At 47.5% G+C, this 19,127-nt stretch overlaps 1 pseudogene; it reads left to right on the top strand.

Annotated features, from left to right (window-relative positions):
• Nucleotides 1-14,882: 14,882 nt before the first annotated feature.
• On the top strand, nt 14,883-17,462 carry LOC136480259 (protein NRT1/ PTR FAMILY 5.6-like; annotated as a pseudogene).
• The last annotated feature ends 1,665 nt before the right edge of the window (nt 17,463-19,127 follow it).

Raw genomic sequence — 19,127 nt, 5'->3', positions numbered from 1 at the left:
CCCCTCAGCTGAGTTGTAATTCGATTCGAGTCGCTGTCTCTCCCAGTTAGTGAGAACTTGATGGGCTTATCTCCAATGTAGATACACTTAATAACTTAATGGTTCAGAAATGATGATATGACGATGACAGCCTTATTATACCTGCTATGGTTAATATTATTTGCTCCTAATAAGTGAGTGCTCTAGTACAGGTGCTAATCTAGTGGACAGGTAACTAATGATAAGCTTGATGCTAAGTTTAAATTGGTCACTATAATCATAAGCTCTTTTATGCAACTGTGTCAAGCTAGCCCACCTCATAAGCCTTGCATGATCCTTGGTGTCGTTTATTTCTGTTCTTGACGGGTAAGTCTAGCTGAGTACCTTCTCGTACTCAGGGTTTATTTCCCACCTGTTGCAGATGACCAGTTCTACTTTGGTTGCTGCAAGTACTGCCTTCTCCCTGCTGGGGATGAAGACTAGACCGTTGGGTGTGGTCTCTACTAGTTCTCGTACCTGATAATGCTTTTGCGGGACATGACTCAGACTTGGCAATGTATTTGAAAACTATGATATTTTATACTAAACTATGTTGCTTCCGCACACTCAAACTTGGTTTGTAATATTTTATTTGAACTCTGATGGATGTAATCCGAATGCTACTTGTGAATTGTTGTAATGGATGATGTGTTGTGTTGAATCATTACGATCTTGGTTTGTATGTCGAGAGTTGGTTGAAATCCTTCGTGATTTCTGGACTACCGGGATTATGGGAGCTTAAGTACAGGAATTTGATCGCTTCGGTGATTGTTTTTTACTTACGTTCTTATGATTTGGTCGGTTCTATTACAACCACTGGATAGAGATGTGGAGTTTTTCATTGAGTTAAAACCTAGCACTGCTCCTATTTCAAGGCATCCCTACCGCATGGGTTCTAAAGAACTAGCTAAAATGAAGAAGCAGTTAGAGGAATTATTGGAGAAGGGATTTATCCATCCTAGTTCTTAACCATGGGGTTGTCTAGCTATTTTTGTGAAGAAGAAGGACGGTACTTTATGGATGTGTGTGGATTACCGCCCTCTCAATACGGTAACCATTAAGAATAAGTATCCTTTACCTCATATTGATACATTGTTTGATTAGTTGGCTGGTGCAAAGGTGTTTTCAAAGAATGATCTTTGTTCTGGGTATCATCAAATTAAGATCCGACCACAAGATATACCAAAGATAGCTTTCTCTACTATGTATGGGCTGTATGAATACATAGTCATGTCTTTTGGTCTTACCAATGCTCCTACATTCTTCATGTACCTCATGAATTTAGTCTTTATGCTGGAGTTGGATAAGTTTGTAGTGATGTTCATTGATGATATTTTGATATACTCCAAGAACAATGGAGAGCATGCACAGCAACTTCGGATAGTACTAACTTGATTAAAGGAACACAAGTTGTATGCCAAATTTAGCAAGTGTGAGTTTTTGTTAGATTGAGTACAGTTTTTGGGATATGTTCTAACACCTGAAGGTATCTCTGTAGAGCCAAGCAAGGTGCATCTCCCAAGTCAGTGCATCAGATTTGTCAGTTTCTTAGGCTTGCTGGTTATTATCGACGCTTCATTCTTGATTTCTCCAAAATAGCTCAGCCGATGACCAAGCTGCTCTAGAAAGATGTCAAGTTTGTATGGAGTCTGGCTTGTAAAGAAGCTTTCCAAGCTCTAAAGGAATTTCTTACCTCTGCTCCTGTTCTTGCTCAACCAGATATTGGCAGGCCATTTGATGTATATTGTGATGCCTCAAGGATTCGATTAGGATGCGTGCTTATGCAGGAGAGGCGTGTGATAGCTTATGCTTCATGCCAGCTAAAAAAGCACGAGGTGAATTGTCCCACCCATTATTTAGAGCTGGCTATTGTGGTGCATGCTCTAAAAATTTAGAGGCATTATTTGTTGGGAAGTAAAGTACACATTTTCACAGATCACAAGAGCCTCAAATATATTTTCACTCAGTCCGAGCTAAACATGAGGCAACGGAGATGGTTTGAGCTAATCAAGGATTATAATTTGGAGGTTTATTACCATCCTGGAAAAGCTAATGTGGTAGTTGATGCTTTGAGCCGGAAGTTGTATCAAGTTGAAGAAGCATCTTTGTCTCTCAACCATGCTGAGGTGCTAGCCCATATTGCTCTAGTCTCGAATTTACTTGAGCAAATTATTATAGAGCAAAGGCAAGATGTTTCAGGAATCCCGCATATCAAGAAGCTAATTGCCGAAGGGCGTGGTCCTCATTTTAGTATTGATGACCAAGGTGTGGTGAGGTTTAAAAATAGAGTGGTGGTTCTATCAAGTGAGGAGCTTAGAAGAAAGATTTTGGATGAAGCTCATCATTCTAAGTTGTCCATCCATCCAGGAAGTAACAAGATGTACCATAATTTGTGCCACTTGTATTGATGGTCAAATATGAAGCAGGATATCACCAAGTACGTCGCGGAGTGCGACACTTGTGGAAAAGTTAAGGTAGACCATATGCGTACACCAAGATTTTTGCAGCCCTTGCCTATCCCTGTATGGAAATAGGAGGATATTTCCATAGACTTTATTGTGGGTTTGCCCCGCACGGCAAAGGGGTATGACTCTATTTGGGTCATTGTGGATCGCCTTACTAAGTCCACCCATTTTCTCCTAGTGGATACTAGATATTCAGCCAAGAAGTATGCTCAGTTGTATTTTGACCGGATTGTGACCTTACATGGAGTTTCTCTTACTATCGTCTCTGATAGGGGATCAGTCTTTGTCTCCCACTTCTGGGAGCAACTTCAGAAATGTCTCGTAACTCGTCTTCTCTGAAGTTTAGCCTATCATCCGCAGACGAATGGATAAACAGAAAGGGTAAATCGAGTACTTGAAGATATGTTGAGAGCTTGTGTCATCTCTTTCCTTGAGAAGTGGGACGAATGCTTGAACTTAGCTGAGTTTTCTTACAACAATAGTTATCAAGAAAGCATTCGTATGGCACCTTTTGAGGCCCTGTATGGTAAGAAATGTAGGACACCACTTAATTGGGTTGAAGTAGGTGACCGTGGATATTTTGGGCCTGATTTTATCAAGGAAGCTCGAGAGCAAGTTAGCATTATTCAGAGCAATTTAAAGGTAGCTCAAAGCCATTAGAAAACTTATGCCGATAAGCGAAGAAGGCCCTTGCAATTTGAAGTTGGTGATCTTGTGTATCTTAAGGTGTCACCCATGAGAGGGGTGCATCGATTTGGTGTCCATGGGAAGCTAGCCCCTCGCTATGTTGGGCCTTATAGGGTTTTGGAGCGATGGGCCCTGTTGCTTATCGTCTCCAACTCCCGGATATTTTGTCAGCAGTGCATAATATCTTCCATGTTTCCCAGTTAAAGAAATATTTGTGGCTCCCTGATGAAGCGGTGGAAATGGAAGGACTTCCCCTCTAGCCTGACTTGTCTTATATTGAGCATCCTGTCAAGATCTTGGACAAAAAAGAAAGAGTGACTAGAAACAGTGTGGTGAAGTTTTACAAAGTTCAGTGGCAAAATTACTCGAAGGACGAAGTAGCGTGGGAGCAAGAAAGCTATATCTTGAAGCATTATCCTCACCTTCTTTCTAGTTCACCGAAGTAATTGTTTAAATCAGAATTTATTTCTTATCTTTTTTCCCACACTAGGCACATGAAATCTCGGGGCGAGATTTTGTTTAAGGGGGGTAGATTTGTAACACCCTCAGTGTTACACTATAAATCATTTACTAAAATATATCATGAGCATCATGTTTATGTGTTAATGCATGTAATAAAGAGTGTAGATCAATTTCCATAACTCAAAACGATCAACGGAAGTGCGATACGAAAGTTAATTCAATAGTCATGTTATATCACTTAGGGTTTAAAACCAATTTTTATTAAGCAAAAATGCTATAGAACATGTATGTGATACTTAAATAAGGTTTGAAGTGCAACCTTTGTAGATCACAATGAAATACTCGTGGTCAAAAAATGATATTGCTAGTTAATATTTCCACTAGCTTAGAAATCACAATTGGAAATCAAATTCAGCTCTAACACTTAGAAATTTTTAAGTCTGCCGATAGTTAGACACTGCTATGTTTTGCAATTTATTGTGTAAGATTGGGTTAAGCAGTAGGGTAGTATTATGGCTTGTTTTTGTAGTCTAATATACCCTCTTTAATATAGCAAAAGTGGTTTGGGGATTGGATCAACGGTTTAGTCGTGGTCGATGCTTTAAAATTCATGCACGACACTTGCTTTGGTTGCCTGGCCGAGTGTGTGCGGTCACCATTGTGCGGTGCCTCAGTGTCATTGGGCTCGGATGCACTCTTGCGCACTGCCATGCGTGGTCGACCGTGACTGCCCTGTCCTGGCCGGCCACTGCTGGCCATCTGGCCTTGTCGTGCGGTGCCAATGCGCCCGTCGCTCACCTGCCCCGCCGTTGTCCCGCACGGCCAGCTGTGTCGTGTTGCTGCCATTGCAGTCGCACCACCTAGGCTTGGCCAAGGCCAGCCGTGGCCGCCTTTGGCTTGGCCAGGTCTTGGCTATCGCTGGTCCCATTGTGCGGAGCTGCTGCAGCTGCTGCCAACTGCCCCGCACGCGCCGCGTTGGAGTCGCTACCGGTGCCATTCACTCGCCATCATGTCTGCACTTCCACCCGCCTTACATCGTGATGCTGCCGCTACCGATGCCACTACAACGTTGTACTGCTACCGCTTGCCTTGTCCTATTTCACACATGGGCTGCCCCATGCCATCGTCCTACCTTAATGGCGCTGCGGCCATGCATATCGCGTCCCCATCTATCTACACGTGCGCGCACGTGGTCTAGATGCAGTGTCGTGTAGCGGGTGCATAGACACTGCCTTAAGTCTCGTTGGCTATGTCCCACCAAGGCATGGATGAGCCAAACCCACTGTCGTGCCTCGTCTCTCTCTCCCTCTACTATCCGCCATCGTCATGTCGTGTCATGGTGAAGCCAGAGAGCGAGCACATCTAATCAATTCCTCATGCTCGCGTCTCTGCCTTCACACCCCCTCTCCAGCTGACCCCACCCCACCTTGACTCGCGTCACGTCGGGCTCTAATTTTGGAATCTTGCTGCCGCCGTGCCGTTAAGGCCCGTCGCCGCCCGTGTCATGGCCAGTCTCCACCACTTTACCCCACGCTAATTCCTTTGCACCGTTAGCTCGCCTTGGCTTCCTCTTCATCGTGTGCATGCTAGTCATAGCTTCTATGTTGCCTCCTCACCGCTGACGTGGCCGTGCCTTTGCGGTCCGCCATTCACCTCGCCGCACGCACGCGGCTAGCCTCGCTCGGATCGTCTCCAGCCAAGCTGGCTTCTTGGTAAGGTCACTAGTGAGTTGTCGTTGCTCACCCGCTGCCCTACCACCTTGATTGTTGCTACAGCTCACATGAACGTTGTTGCCATTGCCACAAGGTGTCCACCTTCATGGAGAGGTCCTTCTACGGTGTCTCGGCTCACGCAACCATGGCCCATCGTCTCGCGTCGAACCCTAGGTGAGCGTCAACCTCATAGCTAGGTCAGCGGGGGTCCCGTGTGGCCAGCGTAGGCGCCTGTGCCACTGCTTGTCGCGTCGGAGCGCACGGGGATGGCCAAGGGCCTCACCATTGTAAAGAGGAGAAAGGTTCGAGGGTTCTTTTGCATAAGTGATGTCTCTAGGAATAGTAATGTGGACTGGGGGTTGTTTTGCTTATAGTCTAGGGGTGTTTTTGCATATGTTCCAGCGCGCGCAGGCCTCCTCTCAGCAGGCCGCCTCCGCGCGTGGCCCGTGCCTCGCCTGTGGGTCGCTGTGCGCTTGCGCGTTGTGCTGCGTGGTCCGCGTGGGTCGAAATCAGTTTAGATTTTTTGTGGAAAATAGAAATAGCTTTTCATTTCTAATTCTGAGCTAAACTTTGGTAAATCATATAAAATTATATAGGTATCCAAAAATTATGAAACTAATTTAGTTAAGTTCCTAAAACTGTGGTCTATCTGTTAGTGTATTTAGTTCATATATATATATATATATATATATATATATATATATATATATATATATATATATATATATATATATATATATATATATATTTGTTGATACCAACGGCTATTAAATCATTTGCGAGTGTTTAGTATTATTTAGATTAGTATTTGTAGGTATTTTTGTGGCAAATTGGTAATAGCTTTGACCATGAAATTTTTACAGTAGATTCATTGTGCTATTATGTGCTCACTATAATTTTTGTAGCCTTAGAATAGGTTGAGAAATATGGTATCTAAGTACTCCTTGTTGTAGTATATAGGAAATCGTTAATAAGAGTAAGGATATATTTTAGTTGCTAAGTAGCACTTGTAGGTGAAACCCTGCTGGTTTGATGGGAATGATGATTAGCTCGGTATTTTAGTCATTAGAGCTAGTTTAGTAGCTTAGTAGATGTATTCTTATTTTAAGAACTACTGTTGCCTTAATATTGAGTGTTGCATCGTCATTGCATGCATGTAGAGAATGAGTTGGTGGAGTTCGTGACCACGGACGTGCAGGAGTACGAGGAGGTGATTGAAGAGTACGAGGAGGAGATCCTCGTGCAGGAGGAGGTCCCGAAGCCACCGACGACTGACATAGCTAACCACCCGCCTGCCCAAGGCAAGCCCCGGTGCATAACCCTTATTTTGAATAAGCACTGAATATATATATATATATGATGTGCATTACATTACAGGTATTTTATGGAAACCACCTACATAAATATATCTATCATATGAGTCCTACTAGTACAGGTGCGAGTAGCTGCTATGCTTAGGATTTTCGGTAGCATGAGTAACCTGTCGTTACTCATAATAGGTGATTATTATTATAACTCTTATGATAAAATGGTGAAAGGAAAATAGGGACCTGTTAGGGATATGGTATGGGTATTGATAGGTGTAAGAGGTAGTGTCCCGCGGCCAACGGGGCATAGCTTGGTTACACTATTTTCCCTGTCCGTGTCGGTTAAGGACCGATAGTTGCATTGGATTTTAGTCAAGTCACAGACTTATTATCCTAATCACATACTTGTTTATGGGAGCAGGGAAAGCTCGTTGCTCTCTTGTCATGGGTTCCGGCTCTTTTCGAACCGACTGATTGGAGGCGAGGATGGTGGAGGTCTAAGCACCACACTGAGTCTAGGACTCAGGTGTGGGGGATTGAAGTCCAAGTTTGGACGGAGATCTGGACCCCTTGATAGGAGAGTGGTGGGTTGGTCTTGCTTGTGCCTGAGGTACAAGCAGGGCGTGTGTTTCGGGGTACCCAGCTGGGCACATTGATTCATGAATCACCGGATAATCCGGTACGACTTGTCTACAGTCTGGCACCGTAGTAAGAACTAGAAGATGAAATATGACGAAATGGATCTGTTTGCTCAACTCTTACTTGAAAGTAGAATATGTGCTTATATAGAATGGCTAGATAATGAACTAATCATGACTGCTAATAAGAAACATACATAAGGATTCATTACCAGTAATGCTTTTTTGCGAAAAGGAAACCCAGCAACCCATAAAGCTTATCATATCCCTTAGAGTCGAAAAATTATTCTCACTAGTCGGGTATGTCTTGCGAGTACATCGTGTACTCAGAGTTTATTTACCCCTGTTGCAGGTGCAGTTTAAAGAGTAGCTGTTGTGTGGAGGATTCTTCTAGTGGGCACAGACGGATCCTTGTATTCTACCATTAGATGTTTATTGTAATTCCGCTGTTTAAATTCCGCACTCTGAACTTAGTATTGTAATAGTATATTTTTAAGAACTCTGGTTGTATGAAATTGACTAAGTATTGTAAACTCGTTCTCATTATTGTATCCTGGAGAAAAAAACGTGGATTATTCAAGTTCTCCCTTGGGGTGTGCTCGACGGAATCCGTCCGTTGTAGTTTGCTTTCGGGGTGTTTAGTGTCTGGTGGAAGACGAGTGCCTCCAAATGTGTATTATTTCGGGCGGTTTTGCCATATCGCCTCACTAACCTCTGGATTTGCAGCATTAGTCAAAGCCTAATAGCTTCAATGCAGTTTTAGTACCCTTTCAGCATGATGATTTGTCACTCGTTTGGACCGTGGTGATGCTCATTATGGGGGGATCGACCAAGAACGTGCACTGTGATCGGATAGCTACAACCGATTATCCTGCTCCCACAAAGCCTGGACCGATCAATCAGTCTTAAAGTTCTCCATGAAACTTTGCCCAATAAGGGAGGTGTTCATAGTTATCCGACCGGTTTTCAAACAGTCACTAACGGGTGGGCCCTAAGCGACAGCCCTATTTCAGCTGGGCTCACATGGCAGCGGCCGGCGGCACGGAAAATGGTGTGTACCCGGAGCACTTGCCGGCGGCTGGAGATCTGTATTATAAGCATCACACACTAATCAGCTCACTACGGAGCCTGCTGTGCAAATTTCTGCAGCATTTGTTTCATGTGCTGGAATAAGTTAGTTGGTGCCCAGTCAGGCACTGACTAAAGCCAAATGAAACCAAAGTGGAGCTGCAAAGGTGTGGAGTGAATCCATCCATCCAACGACCCATCACCAATTGCATCCAATCCAACTCGACGTTGTCGGCACTCTGGCAATGCAAGTGCATGCATGCATGGATCCACCAACATTAATTTTCAGCAAGTTTCATGCAATGCAACTACAGAACTACTGCCATAACCTGGGACAATTTAAAAGTAAGAGTATAAAACTGGTGTGATGTACTGATCGATGATGTTCATATGTGACAAGGTCGTTGTTAGCAAGCTTATCCTGGGGCTGGGAGTAGAAGATAATATATATATATGAGGCACATGCCAAATTTGCAGTGTGAATTGTGTGGATGAAACAATTTCGGTTCAGAGACGGATGTAATTATTTTTTGAGGAATGACGGATGTAATTATTAGCTGCGAGTGACAGTCGGATAGCACATCGAAGTAGTTATCGTCGTCTGATCTTGAAAATGATTGTGCTCCACCGCTGCACTAATGAAGACCAGTGCTCATCCCTTTTCGCCCAATCTTAGTTCCTCCACATTGTCTTGTAGCCAACTTTCCTTCCGGTCGACAAGGTGTGCGGGAGCAAATCCCATCCATCATCCAACTTTGACTGGATTAGATATTTCAAAACCTGACCACTATTAGCTAGCTTTGATGTAGGTTTAAACGTAGTGAATTCTTCGTTTATTCTTACAAACTGCTAGCAAATCTTCTGTGTTGCAGGCATGACGATCTTCTGTCAAGAGAAACTCTTCTGTCAAAAATATAAACTATTGGCAGAGCCAGACTACCCAAAGTACTAGCTGAAAGGTATGTTTTGTTTGTTTACATACAAAGTTAGATATGCAAGCCCAGTTGCATTTGTTGTAGCAGAATAAGACCAGATTTTTTTTAGAAACAAAAATAAAATATAGCCCTTCTAACTAGCCACATAGGCTTCATGATTACAGAGGTTAAGTGGTATATGATATATGTCATAGAGACTAGAGAGGATAAACAATATGACAACTCAAAGGGAGTAGGGAAAAAAATAAAACAAGACAACAATCATAGTGGAGTGTGACAATATGACACACTAGACAGTTAATATATGTATCCGTGCTGTTCTGAGCAAAATAGAACCTGCTAAATTTGGGGCAATAATCGTGAATAATAATGTCATATATGAATTGATGAATGCTCTCTACCGTCCGCAGATGTAAGGACTTCTAGAATTTTTACAGGAATTTAAGCTGGATAGGAAAACAGGTATGCCCTTCAATCAAGCACCTAGTAAAACCACTGTGGTAAAATTAAGATATGAGAATTCTGTTAAAAGGTTGTCAAAACGCAAATGCTTCATCACGGGCGTCCCCATCCGGACGCCGCGCGACTCACTCCGCCGACCACCGTGGTAATCCTACTCCCCCATCCCACCCCGCGCGACTCACTCCTCCAAAAAAGAAAATCAGGAGGGGGTGTTTGCACATGTTTTAGATGTTTCAGAAGTATGTTGCAATTGTTTCATCTTGATGTTGCAAAAGTAGATCGGGGGATGTTTGCAAATGTTGCAAATGTTGCAAGTGTTTCAGATGCATGTTGCAAGCATTTATTCAAAATGTTTCATCTGTTTCTAGACGTATGTTGCAATCATTCTGATCTGGATGTTTCATATAATTCACACAAACGTTGCAATAATATGTTCCAAATGTTTCTGTTATTTTAGTCTTATGTTGCAGTAAGTTGTTCCATGTTGCAAGTTGCAAGTGTTTTATTTGAACGTTTTATGTTGTTCGGCTAGGGGCGAGCCGGGGGCCGGCGGACAGGGATGCTGCGGTCGGGGGTGGGGGCGTGCTCGTCGCGCGCGTGGGGCGGTGCGAAGGCGGACGCAGCAGGCTGCGGGGCGAGCTGGGGGCGCGCGGCACGCCGGAGGGCTAGCGGACGGGAGTGCTACATTTGAGGGGGCGTGCCGCGCGTGGGCGGGGGCGAAGGCAGGACGCGAGCGGGCTGAGCAGACGTCCAGACGCGTGCGGCGTCAGAAGTTCAGACACTAGCCGTGCCGTTGTCAAAAGGGACGTACCTCTAGCAAACATTTATTGCCCTTACATTTATGGACATATTTTAGATCCTAGATGACATTATATTTGTGCACAGATAGGGGTATAATTATTGTCGGGACCAATATTAGGGTACCCGAAGAGGATGAGCTAATGACCGTCGAACATTGATTCATCCGCGCAATCAAGAGCATGACTACACCGCTTGCCGGGACTCCTCGTCCGTCCACCGAGACCATGGGACCCCACCTCGCCCAACCCCCGAGGGCTGGCTCCGCCTCGCTCGACATCTAAGGGCAAACTTCGCCTCGCTCGACCACCGGGGGCTGGCTCCGCCTTGTCCGACGTCTGAGGGCAGACTCCGCCTCGCCCGACGTCCGGGGGCTGGCTCCGCCTCGCCCGACGTCTGGGGGCAGACTCCGCCTCGCCCAACGTCTGGGAGCAAACTCCACCTCGCCCAACGTCTAGGGGCAGACTCTGCCTCGCCCGACCCCCAGGGGCTGGCTCCGCCTCCCCGACGTTTGGGAGCAGACTTCGCCTCGCCCGACATCTGAGGGTTGGCTCTGCCTCGTCCGACCCCTGGGGGCTGGCTCTGCCTCGCCCGACGTCTGAGGGCAGACTCTGCCTCGCCCGATGTCCGGGGGTTGGCTCCGCCTCGCCCGATGTCTGGGAGCAGACTCCGTCTCGCCCGACGTCCGGGGGCTGGCTCCGCCTCACCCGACGTCTGCGCGCTACTCCTTCATAACTACACGCGCAGATAAGGCAGGGCACTCAAGTCAACCGCAATACCGAGGACCATAACCTACACATCTGCAGGAAGGTACCGTCAGGATATGACAAGACATGTGCTTTAAGGCCCTTCTGGGTATGTTAGAGCCCGAATAGTGTTGTGTGCGCCGACATTTGTTTTATAGTGTTGTGGGCGTCGCCATTGGCCCTCGGGCACGGATCCTGACGAACCATACGACAACCACTACGGTCCAACTCGTGTCCTCTACAGTGACGGACGTGCAGTCACTGCGTCGTTCGCTCCCTGTAGGGTTGCGGATCAACACACAGGTCCGTCGCGTCGCCTGCCGGGACAGGATGGGACGTGACCACTTGCTGATCAAGCCAGAGCGTGGCATCATCAACAGACAGACGCCCAGCATGGAGCTATCCTTAACACTGTCTGCCATGTCAACAGGGCTAGCTCAGAGGAAAAGGAAGACCCAGCACCTTCGAATGACCTTCTTTGCCTCTAGTTTTTCTTCTGTCTCTCATCTGTAATCCCCGCTTCCCCTTCGTCTATAAAAGGGAAGACAGGGCACCCCACTAAGGGGACCAATCAATAGAACACACCACGCATCACATAACACACAGTTGAGCAGCAACCAAGCTCTTAGCGTCCTTTCAACCTTTCCATCAGAGACTTGGGACCTATCCCTCTCTCGCCCATTTGTAACCCCTACTACGAACCTTTCAGTGCTAATAACACAAATAGCAGCCGCAAACTAGACGTAGGGACGTTCTGCCCGAACCAGTATAAACCTTGTGTCTTTTAGCACACCATCCGGGTCAAATGCGTAATAATATAAATTTGCTCGTTGGTGTTTACTCGAAACACCGACAATTATATTGCCTTATATCTTCATCCAAAACTTATACTCACGAGATACACTAAATCATCCACATTGTTGTTACGATATGCACTAAGAAAAAGATAGAACATAGAAATTTTCACAAAACATAAAGAACATGTTGTCGTAGATTCGGTAGATTTTAATGGCTATTGACAATAATAGCCAATGAATCTATTTTTATAAAAAAAATATTATGGATCTATTTTGCATCAGCACGGATTGAAAGACAAGTTTATTCTAATGATTACAGCCATTAAAAGAAAATTCAAAGTTTGAAAGACTAGTTTATTCTAGTGATTACATCCATTGCAAGAAAATTCAAAGTCAGGTCAGTGCCAATGCCATCCACAAAGTAATATTTTGATGGTGCTAGTGCTTGTCAGTTGTCACAAAGCAGTTAAACCAACAGTGTTTTCCCCCAGTCCCCATACCTAGGAGATAATATTCAGGAATAAGAATGTGCTGATTGGAATACACGATGGTCACTTGTAATTGACCCTTCATGATAAAATAGCCTTGTAGGTAGCTTTATTACCCACTAACACAGAATGATAATGAGCTGGGAAACCGGGCTTCTCTAGTAAAGCTGTGAAAAATGACCAAACTGTGGGCTTAAAAGACCTGTTTTACAACACCCCTCCTCCCCCCAAAAAACAATAAACATGAATAGAAGAGAGAAAGTGTCCTATATGGATCTTTTTTAGGGGAATCTCTCTCTTTTTTTAGAACCAGTGTCTCGAAAAATTTGGCTTATACACTATCCATTTCATTCGTCCTAAAATTGCCTAGAAGTTGTAGAAGCGATCTCATGTTCGGTTGAACTGTTTATCAGCGATAGAACAGTGTTTTCTCTCACAACAAATCAGCATCAGCCGACTTATCAGTCAGAGAAACCATCAGGCAGAACAACACATGTAGTGTATAGCGAGCACCAGTTACTTATGCATCGATCGAGCCATGAACTCATTTGCATACTCCAAAAACCGAAGTTCTGACATAGTTGTTGTAGGAATAATATGCATCACTATAGCAAAAGGTTTATTTTCTCTCTCCAACCTAAATTAAACTAGCAAATAGGAGAACACTGTTCGGATGGTATGGTTCTGGAGGAATTTGGATGGTTTGGAGGAATTCTGGAGGAATTTGTGAGAGGAAAACACTGTTCCGGATGAAAAAAGAAGCGGATCAAGCCGGGTTTAAGGGCACGCGAACGGGGCCAAACTAGTGAAGACAGGTTTCAAGGGCTTTCACTAGCTTCTGGTACATTAGTGCTACATTGCGCTACCGTCTCTGTTCGCCTAAACGTCTGTTTCATCTGTATAACAACGTTTAAATGGGGTCACCCACGTCGTTTAGGTCTTAAACGGTGAATTAAACAGTTAGACCGTTTAAAAACCGTCTAGACATAACGAAGTTAAACATAATTAAATGAGCAAAACAACCATTGAACTCCCCATTTAATTGATAGGAGAATTACAAAAAACAACATTTAGCACCCAACTGATTAACATGGTAAGTATATGAGGTAGAGTGGGATTCAGATTTCTTCCCAAAAAAATATTTGGTAGAATAATTATCATTTTACATGCGTAAGCATGCATGCATTCTAGCATAGGAGTATTTGATTTTGAATACAAAAATATATGCATATTTTAGTACTGTTTAACTTCGTCTAAATAGCCTAAAACGCTAAACAAAAAATGACGGATTGTTTACCGTTTAGAATAAAGCCGAAGTCCCTGCCAGTCCCACCAAAAGAGGCCTGGAACTGGAAGTGAATCATCAGCCTTGAAGGGCTGTTCTAAACTAGGCAAGCTTAACTGGCATATGCACTCATCGCTCAACTGGAACTGGAAGTGAATCATCAGCCTTGAAGGCTCCCAACTCAAGTACTCAACCACCCACCTAAAAGCTTTGCCGCTCAAAGAAACGCCCCAGACGTGGGAAACACAAATAGCTGGATACCTGCGCATTGACAACGTTAGCAACTGTGGCAAGAGATCCAGACGCATGCACCCCACGCCCGCGTCACGGGCTCGTGGCCTCCCGGGATCCCGGGTTGCAGCTGATGGATCGCATCGGCTGCTGCGTCATCGCGAGACGTACGTACGCTATCAGTATCAACAACAACAGATCGATCGAGCACCAGGCGTTGCCTGCGCCGAGATGCAGAGTCAGAACCTGGCATGCATCTCTTGGACGATAATCGGAGATCGATCCATTTGTTTATTTGTATATATATATAATATCTTCTTCAGTTCAGCAAAGCAGGATCGGAGATATTGCTAGAGTATATCAATTTGCAGATACTACAGATTTTGCACGGATAGATTTCCTGCAATCGATCTTCATCCATTAGTGAGAGCTAGTGCCAGCCTGCGATCTCCATCCATTAGCTAGTGAGAGCTAGTAGCGCTGCCTCTTTAGTCCTTACTCAACAATTGCCACATTAACAAATTCCCTCCACGGATTCGCCTCTTTTTTCTCCACAAAAAAGAAGGGGAAAAAATTCATACCGTCAGGCTCATCAGGCACCTCTCTCCTTTGCTCGACTCAATTCCTGCACATCTCTCTCCTCAGCACAATAGCGACCACTGTGAGCGGCGCCTGCCTTTTCTTCCCCTCTTTCCCATTTCCCTGCTCCTTTCTCGCCCCCTGCCTCTTATCTTATATAAAGACCTGACCACACCCAGTTCTTCTCAGCCTCACTCCAAGAGCGGCATGAACAATGCTGTTGCATTTGGTCAGCTACTAGATAGATCAAACGAAAACCCTCCCCTTCACTAGCAAATTCAAGGGAGTGAGATCGACCTTCAGCCATCTTTCGTCGGAGTGTTTGGTTGATAAGATGGAGAAGAAGAGCTTAGAGTTTGAGGTTGCCGATGACCACGAGGTGTGGGTGCAAGACTCCTCCGTGGATCACCGCGGGAGGTCTCCCTCCCGCGCCACCACCGGATCGTGGAAGGCCGCAATGTTCATCATCTGTGAGTAGTTGTTGTTTAGATTGAGTTTCATGCACGGATCAGTTATCGTGTTTTTTTTCTGAATCGGTGGCGTGTGTGTGTTTTTTTTTCATGTCCGTGCAGTGATCGAGTTCAGCGAGAGGCTGAGCTACTTCGGCATAGCCACGAGCCTGATGATATACCTCACCAAGGTGCTACAAGAGGAGATGAAGGTGGCGGCCAAGAATGCCAACTACTGGATGAGCGTCACCACGCTCATGCCCTTGCTCGGCGGCTTCCTCGCCGACGGCTACCTCGGCAGGTTCTCCACCGTCGTCGTCTCCACCGCCGTCTACCTGCTGGTGAGAGCAGCAGCACTGAGCATCGCCTCCTCTCTTCACATTTCAGCAGCTGCTTCACATTTCCCCCTCCTCGATCTCTTCCTCACATGCACCATGCAGGGTCTGACGGTGCTGGCGACGGCGCAGCTGGCGCCGGGGCTGAGGCCCGACCACTCGCCGCGACTGCACGAGGCGCTCTTCTTCGTAGGCCATCTACCTGGTGTCCGTGGGCACGGGCGGCCACAAGCCGGCCCTGGAGAGCTTCGGCGCGGACCAGTTCGACGAGGCCCACGCGGCTGGAGCGGGTGCAGAAGATGTCTTTCTTCAACTGGTGGAACTGCGCGCTCTGCTCGGGCGTCCTGCTCGGCGTCACCGCCATCGTCTACGCGCAGGAGCGCCTCGGATGGGGCGCCGCCACCGTCGTGCTCGCAGCCGTCATGGCCGCCTCGCTCGCCGTCTTCCTCGCCGGCCGCCGGTCCTACCGCTACAGGGTGCCCGAGGGCAGCCCGCTCACACCGCTGCTCCAGGTCCTCGTCGCCGCCTTCAGGAAGAGGCGGCTCCCGCTGCCGGCCGACGCCGCCGAGCTGTACGAGGTCAAGCCGCCGCAGAGTGGCAAGAAGAGGCTGCTTTGCCACACCTACCAGCTGAGGTAAGAAAGAAAGAACTCACGTTGCTTTCCATTCCCCGATCGAACGACCTTTATTTTTACCTTTCACGATTGATCGGCTAAACATAAAGCGATCGCGAAATGCCGATCGCTCCCTAGAATTGACGCAACAGTCGCTAGTGCCTCGTGATGCGATCCGAGTTCATCCATTTTTGCTGCTCCTGGGCCAACAAATCTGGAAGAGATCTCCCAAAAGCAAATAAAAGGAACATATAGTCGAGGCATGAGCGGTGGACCGGTTGTTGAGCGTGACGTATGGTACGTGCTGCAGGTTCCTCGACAGGGCGGCCATAGTGGAGCCCGGCGCCGGCGAGGACGCTTTCGGGCCGTGGCGGCTGGCGACGGTGACGCAGGTGGAGGAGACGAAGCTGGTGCTGGCGATGGTGCCCATCTGGGTGTGCACGCTGCCGTTCGGCATGGCGGTGGCGCAGGTGTCCACCTTCTTCATCAAGCAGGGCAGCGTGATGGACCGGCACCTGGGCCCGCACTTCGAGCTCCCGCCGGCGTCCATCTTCGCGCTGTCCGCGATCGCCATGATCGCCACGGTGGCGGCCTACGACAAGGCGCTGGTGCCCTACCTGCGGCGCGCCACGGGAGGGGAGCACGGGATCAGCATTCTCCGGCGCGTCGGCATCGGCATGGCGTTCGCCATCGCGGGGATGGGCGTGGCGGCGGCGGTGGAGCGGTGGCGCCTGCTGTCGTCGGGGTCGGCGCTGCCGTCGGTGCTGTGGCTGGTGCCGCAGTTCGCGCTGATGGGCGTGGCCGACGGGTTCGCGCTGGTAGGCCTGCAGGAGTACTTCTACGAGCAGGTCCCCGACGGCATGCGCAGTCTGGGCATCGGCCTCTACCTGAGCGTCATCGGCGCCGGGAGCTTCCTGAGCAGCCTGGTGATCACGGCGGCGGACCTCGCCAGCTCCCGCGGGGGGCGCGCAGGCTGGTTCGCCAAGGACCTCAACCGCAGCAGGCTGGACCTCTTCTACTGGCTGCTGGCGTGCATCGGCGCCGTCAACCTGGCATTCTACGCGCTCGTCGCCACCAAGTGCTCGTACAAGCAGACCGTCAGGGCCGGCAGGGTCGGCGACGACAAGTCCGCCGCCGGCTTCGTCGCCGCGTAGGTACGGTGTGGTCATGGAACCAAGCATGCATTCACATGCCACTAGTACGTAGCTAGCTGCAGGATCATCGTGTTGATATTATTATTAGCGGCTAAGTAATTATATCTAGGTAAGAAGTGTATGTTTTTTTTTTTGAAAGATCCGGTTATACCGGCTTGTATTAATAAGTAGAAGATAGAGTTCAACATACATGCGCAAGCTGCGCCATCCCAAGTGGCAGACCGCCACCTGGGATGTTAAGGTTCTATGCTAATTACTCATTGAATTCATCTCAATCCTGAGGAAGTGGAAGGTCCTCCCCCTGCTGACGTCCAATCGGAGTACTCATCCTTGATCTTGGCGAACAGTGCCGGTACGGTGCTATGGTTTTGTTGGAAAACAATAGCATTTCTTTCCTTCCAAATATGCCAGGTAGTCAGCATTGCTAGTGAGTGCGCTGCTTTCGTTCCGATACTTGTGATTGCAAAGAACCACTCTTCCATGTCGCTGTAGTCGTTCCAACCCTCCGGCTGAAGGTTAAGGCAACTGCTCCATGTTGCTACCATCGTCCAGACTTCTCTCGCAAACGGGCATTCCGTGAATAGATGGACGGCAGTCTCCAAATTCCTTTCACACAGAGCACAAAAATAGTTGTTTTCCCATCCCCTCAACTGCAGCCTGGCTGCTGTCCAGACTCGATCTTGCAGGAGCAACCATAAGAAAAATTTGATGCGGGGTGTCGCCCATGCCTTCCAGATCAGTTTTGAAAAATTGGAGAAAGTCTGACTGCAGAACTGAATTTCATAGGCCGACTTGGCACTGTACTCGCCTGAGCTCTCAAGAGTCCAAACAATAGTGTCCTCTTGCTCACATGATTGGTCCAGATGCAAGGTGTGTATAAGTTTCCACAGCTCGACAAAGTCTCTCAATATCTCTGCATTCAGATTGTGTGCAATGTCATGAATAAGCTTACCATCAAAAACGGCCTCGCGCACTGTCCTTTTCTTCCGCTTTACATGCGTGTACAGGCTCGGGAAAAGGGAGGCCGGTGACCGCCCCCTGATCCAGCACGAGGTCCAGAAAGGCGCTCTCCTGCCATTGCCTATGGTTACTTTGGTTGCCGCCGAGAAAAGGGCGATGTACTTCTCATCCACAGGTAGCTGCATCCCAGCCCACGGTCTATCTGTACTGCTCCACGTTAGCCATAACCAGCGCAGTCTTAATGCTCTACTGAACCTCTCCATATCTATGATTCCGAGGCCTCCATGGCGGATAGGTCTTGAAACCAAAGGCCAAGCCACCTTGCATTTCCCACCTGTGATTTCTCCATCTCCAGCCCACAGGAATCGTCTTCTTAGCTTGTCGAGATCTTCCGGTAGTTGTTTTCGACTAGCTTGTAGTAGTCGCGTCGATCGATCGTGTTGTTGCTCTAGTGTGTCGTGTCGTGTAATACAACTCACAAGGATTGTTGTACGAGTACGACTGGCTGGCGCGTCGTGGAATGTACGTGTACAAGTGCTGTCTAGTTCGTTGTAGCAGCGATTTATCACATGCATGAGCTTAAGTGATTACTCCTTCGAAAAGAAGAATGGCAAACGTACGTGCGCGTCGGCACTCATCTCCTGCTCGGCGACGGCGGAACGGCGGAGCACCGTGGTCTATGACGGTGCTCCATTCCCGTATGGCACCGGCACCAGCAATGAAAATTTGCCGCGGGTGGCGCCGCCACCGCGCCGTGGCGGGCGTCAGGTTCAGGACGGGCCTTTGGGCCTTGGGGTGAGAAACTGACAATGGGTTAAGAAGAAAAGGAACCGGAGGAAAAAGGCCACCGAGTCGTTGGGCTGGAACACTCCGTTCATGGGACGAAACTAGTTTCTCAGTTGGACTGGCGCGCGAATTTGCTGAGATTGCTGGGCTGA

This window comes from Miscanthus floridulus, chromosome 1, assembly GCF_019320115.1.
Source record: "Miscanthus floridulus cultivar M001 chromosome 1, ASM1932011v1, whole genome shotgun sequence".
Classification (NCBI taxonomy): domain Eukaryota; kingdom Viridiplantae; phylum Streptophyta; class Magnoliopsida; order Poales; family Poaceae; genus Miscanthus; species Miscanthus floridulus.
Note: the sequence above shows the minus strand (reverse complement) of the source record. Positions and strands in the feature narration are given on the sequence as shown.